Raw genomic sequence first — 5805 nt, forward strand, 5'->3', positions numbered from 1 at the left:
AATTCCAACGTAACCGCGTTCGGCAGAACGTCCGGTAAAGGCCGCAAGACGGGGAGGCGTCCCAGAACGTCGGACGGCGGACCGCACCGCGTCCGGTTCACCCGCTCGTCCGAATCGACGATCGCGTTCAGTTGATCGATGCGAAGGTGCAGATCTCTCTTCGCGGCATCGGCCTTCTCCTCGTTAAAACGTTTCCTTCGACCCGTAACCTCGGTGGTCAAAGTGCTGCACACGTTGGACGCCAACCTGTCGATGGCTTCCAATCCTGGACTGAGCTTCTCGTCGAGAATGCGTTTCCGACGCATCAACTCGTTCAACTCCTTGGCGTTGTGCTCGCGGAGCTCGTCGGCCGTCGCGGAACCGATCGTACCTTCCGCCAACGACAGGCGGTATCCCCTTCGTACCCTTCTTGGGTGGCACGAGTGGACGTCCGACCACACCGAGTTCGTTTCCGGTATGGACACGAGACACGACTTCAGAAAACACTCGTAGCAGGAGACGTCGTCGCACACTGTCATCCACTTCAGCAACTTCGGCCATCGAGGTGCGAGTTCGTACAGGGCGTGCACCGTCCGCTTGTCGGTCAGAACCGAATTGCACCACTTTTCCTGGTTGAACGTTAAAGTCAGGTATAGTCGATTCTCGGTCTCGTCGGCGTTCAAGATGCCCCACCACAGAATTTGGCAATCGCGTCCTCGACCTTCGGTCCATCGAAGATGGAACAGTGAGGTGGCGCCGAGAGAAGCGACGACGTTTCTGAATTTCATCCGCATCTGCACCACCGGTCGCTCGAAGCCGCTCCTGGCGACTGCGTTCAGCGCCTCCGTCACACGACCGCCGAAGACGAACGGTTCGCAACAGCCGAGAAGATCCAGGCATCGACGATCGTTCGCCATAAATCGGTCCATGCATGTCATAAGATTGGACGCGAAATCGTTGATCTCCTCGATGCGGAAGTTCTTCGTGCACACCAGCAGATTGCGTTTGGTCCGTTCCAGCAACGCATCTTTGAGATCTTCGTTCAGCAGCAGGTATGCGGTGACGGACACGGCGAAAACGTACGCGGTCAGGTTGCCCAAGTCCTCTTCCGACTTGCAGTCTTCGTCCAGAAACCGCAACAACCTCACGGTCGTTGCGATCGGGCGCGAACACGTCGCGACAGAGGAGAGATCCAAAATTATCTGGCTGCCGGAACGATAGACGTCTTCTCCGCATCCGAGTCTAAAGTCCGCGTGTACGAAGCCGGACATGACCGTCCAACGTCTCAATCCATTTTTCGCCCTGTACGTCCCGCGTCCTTCTCCGAGTTTGATGTTGAACGTCAACGCCATGGTTCGTCGCGAACGAACAATGCTACCCGAATGACTTATTCTTGTTTTTATACTCGACGATCTCTTGTTTAAAAGGAAACAACTGTCTTCGAAATCAACATATGAACGCGAGACGCAGAAAGTAGAATACAATCGGCATGCTGTTCTTCTTCGCCCTGATAGTGATGTTAGTTTCGGTCGCGTATCCTATGCCGACCGAAGATCAATCGCCTTCGACGGACGAAATCGACGTCTCTTTCGCAACGAGCGTCGGCATCTCGCCCATCGTCGAAATGCGCGTGGTGAAGGAGTGGCGAACCTTGTTCGTGGGCGCGAACAACTCGGCGTTCGTGTTCGATCTCGATCGAACTCTAGAATCCTCGACTGCTACGAAGTTAGACTGGATGCCGGACTCGGTCGCCAAGAAGAAGTGCAGATTGAAAGGGAAGGAAGAACACGACTGCCAGAACTACGTGAAAATCGTAACTCCGGATTTTACGAACGGTCGAGTGTTGATCTGCGGAACCAACGCTCAGAAACCGAAGTGCATTCATGCCGAGATGTCGAACTTGGAGAGTGGTTGGAGGAGAAGGAACGCGACGGACGGTCTGTACAAGTGTCCGTTACACATCTAGATGTGTATAAGAGACAGGGGGTAGCCTGTACGCCGGGACGGTCGCCGATTTCAACGGCAGGGATTCCGCACTGACGAGGTCGATGGGCAACGCCGTTCCTCTCATAACCAAGAGGCACGATTCGTTGTGGCTGAATCACCCGAAATTCGTCGGTTCGTCCAAATGTGTCATAAAGAATCTCAAACAACATTTCTCAAGAAATGGAATCCCATCAGTTGTAATCTCAGATAATGGTCCGCAATTTGTTAGTCAAGATTTCTGCAACTTCAGTGCTAACTGGGATTTCCAGCATCAAACTTCATCTCCACATCATCCAAATGCAAATGGTAAAGCAGAGGCAGCAGTGAAAGCAGCCAAAACCATGATGATAAAATGTAAGAAGTACACATTACGTCATCCATTCCTCGTGCGATTGCTATAAAAGTTTATAATTTTTTTTAATCTCCTCAATTCGTGAAAAAAAAATCAAAAGAAGATGTCCTTAAAATTCGATAGCAGTCTACCTCAGAACAAGGAGGAACTACTGCCGTGCGAGTTACTGCCCTGCAGTCGAATCGACGAAGATTTTCTGTTTTCCGAGCCGATGACCGTCCTGTGCGTCGAAGCCAAGTCGGACGAGATACCCACCGACTCCCTCATGGACTGCGAGTCGTACACGTACGTGATGCTGCAGGTGCTTTTCCGGTTGGCTTTGCAGCTCCACTACAAGGACGAACCGTACGCTTGCGTGTGCTCCTTGCTCAAGCCGAGCGTGATCGTCCACGAAGACGCGAGAGGAGTCGTAGATTGCGGTCGCGTTTTCTGGCTCGTCCTTCCCACCCGTCTCAAGAGGTGGTTGGAGCTCACGGTCCGAGATATTCTCGTCGTGAACTACGGTTGCGCCGATTGGGAGACGACGTTACCGCCGAACATGAGGTACGAGATGCTGATGGATTCCCCATTGAAGACGGCGGCGACGACGACGACGACGAAGAAGAAGACGATGAGAGCGAAGAAGACGATGACGGCGACGACAGCGATGGCGACGACGAAGAGAGCGAAGAAGACGACTACGAGTGCGACAGCGAAGACGAGAGCGACGACGGTGAAGACGACGCTCCGGCAGCGAGAAGAAGGGATAGGAAGAGGAAGAGACGAGAGGACGGAACGGGTTCGTTTAAATACGCTTTCAGAACGTTCTTACCGAGACTTGGTTTGGGAATAGCCAGCAAGTTCAAAAGGAGGAAAACGCTTTGCAGTCCGGTGCCGTCTCTGAAGAGACTGGAAAACTTCGATCGCAGCATAGAAATGTACTTTCGCTACGAACTTCCCGGGATGCCCAAATGCAGGCTTCGTCCGACAGTCCGGGAGAAGGACGACGAACGAGCGTGGGACGTTCGCGTCGCCGAGGACCTTGTTCGGATCAAGTAGGAGAAAAGATTACAGGGAAGAGCTCACCCTAGAGCTGTGCGTCGACGACGACGACGAAGACGTGGTCGGAGGCGAACGCATCATGGATCTCGACGAGCTGATGGAAGTCGATCGAGGGGCCATATCGCCGGAAATGGCAAAGTCCTTGGAGCTGATCGATCCGAGGGCCATAATCAGGGATCCGGAATGCCACCTCATATCCTTCCGACACATGCTGGCCTGGAATATGGAGTCGTACATGTTCGAGCCCGATTACTTTCTGCGCAGATCCTTTCCGTCCTGCGAGGCGGAGGAAATAAGCCAACTGTACATGAAAAAACTAAATAAAGTCAAACACGGCGGTTCCTCTAAAGAATCGGAGAAAAATTCCTTCATGGAATTGCTAGATGGGATTTAAATGACGAGGAGAACGCTGGACATTTACAAGTTTTACGATGAAATGCAGGAGAATAACAACTCGCAGATTGTCGACGCGGATTAACGAACCTACCGCGATGATGGCGAGGCAAGATGACCGCACAATCGAAGTTCAGTGTTAAGATTGATACAAATAGTATGTAGATTTGAAGAGATTTGAACAAATAAAGAATGAAAAAAAAATATGAAAAAAGCCCAAGTGTCAGTTAATTTTTGTCTCTCTTGACAACATATTGTGGAGTTTTTCGCAAGCTTACAAAAACGATAAGTTCGACATTTCTGGACTTAGGACAAATTTACGACTTTTGTTGGACCTTCCTGGATTTTGTTGGAGAACGTAGGGCGCCAGGTAGAACGGTCACGTGTGAGTGATTCCGTTCTCGCGTCGTCGTTCTGATCGAAAGCTCCCTGTTGAGATAGGAGACTATAAAAGCCCCACAGTTTGAAATCTCCCCACTTCACGAAAAAAAGTTTGCACCTGATTGTGGATTGTGTGGTTAGTAAATTCCATAGCCATAATGTCCATAGCGCACACTAAACTATAAGCTGTTGGAGCATTTTGGGGAAATTGACTCTCCTTTTTTCCATCCCAAACAAAATATTATTAATAAATCAACATGGTCCATCTCAGTCATCTTAGCCAGTCACAAAATTAGGCTAGGGAGTTTGTTTTCAACAGCAGACACACACTACAGAACGGAGTGCGTCAAAACGAGTGTTTGTTAATTTTTAGTGCTAAAGAACCATGAAACGTCCTAGAATAGGCCTGTCAGGAAAAATTGGTCTGGGGTAAAAATCGGTCCGACGGACTGATTTTGACCTCATAAGTACTTGCCAAATGTAGTCCACATAAGCCAAAATTAGTCCGCTGAAATATACTTTGCTGCAGAGCACACTCGGAAACATTACGTCCGCAATAGATTTTGGCGGAAACAAAAATTCCTAAGCTTTTACAGACGCGCATATGCTTATCTAGCCAATCACAATGATGTCCCTAGCTGAAGCCTTAATTTGCATACATCACCCTATATAAGAGTTTAAGTTCAGCATGTACTTGCGTTTAGTTGATAGTAGAGCCTTCGCGGTTAGTGAACATTGGAATAACAGGAAGGAAAGTCTTAGCTATGTACACGGATATACATTATCTGTAGCTGTTGTATTTTTAATAGTGTTACAGTATATATGCTATGAACAATTACATACTGTACATTAAGATAAAATTTAATTTCATATTCATAACTCATACCGCCTCCACGCCTCATATATTTGGTAGAATGAGAGGGTGGGTGCGTGGGTGAACGACGTGAAAGGGTTTTTGAAATTTAACATTTAACATGTAGATTCCGTTACGCTAGACACAGCACAGTGGTTTTAAACCACCAATCACAATGATGTCCATCGCTGAAGCCTGAATTTACAGACATCACCCTACACAAGAGTTTAAGATCATGATGTACAGTACAGTATTTGGCTTTTTTGATAGCAGAGGCTTCGAGGGTTTTTTTCAGTGACAGGACAAACTAGGGATGATACCCCCTTCTAAATCCACTACTCATATATTTGGTAGAAAGAGAGGGTGGGTGAACGTCGTGAAAGGGTTTTTGAAAATTAACATGTAGATTCCGCTAGCCAGAGCACAGTGATTTCAAACCACCAATCACAATGATGTCCATCGCTGAGGCCTGAATTTGCATACATCAACCTATATAACAGTTTAAGATCGGCATGTACAGTACAGTATTTGTGTTTAGTTGATAGTAGAGCCTTCGCGGTTAGTGAACATTGGAATAACAGTTAGGAAAGTCTTAGCTATGTACACGGATATACATTATCTGTAGCTGTTGTATTTTTAATAGTGTTACAGTATATTGCTATGAACAATTACATATATTGAGATAAAATTTAATTTCATATTCATAACTCATACTGCCTCCACGCCTCATATATTTGGTAGAAAGAGAGGGTGGGTGAACGTCGTGAAAGGGTTTTTGAAAATTAACATGTAGATTCCGCTACGCTAGACACAGCACAGT

The sequence above is a fragment of the Anneissia japonica genome, unplaced genomic scaffold, assembly GCF_011630105.1.
Source record: "Anneissia japonica isolate Jap-2015-1 unplaced genomic scaffold, ASM1163010v1 scaffold26_len2425191_cov177, whole genome shotgun sequence".
Lineage (NCBI taxonomy): Eukaryota > Metazoa > Echinodermata > Crinoidea > Comatulida > Comatulidae > Anneissia > Anneissia japonica.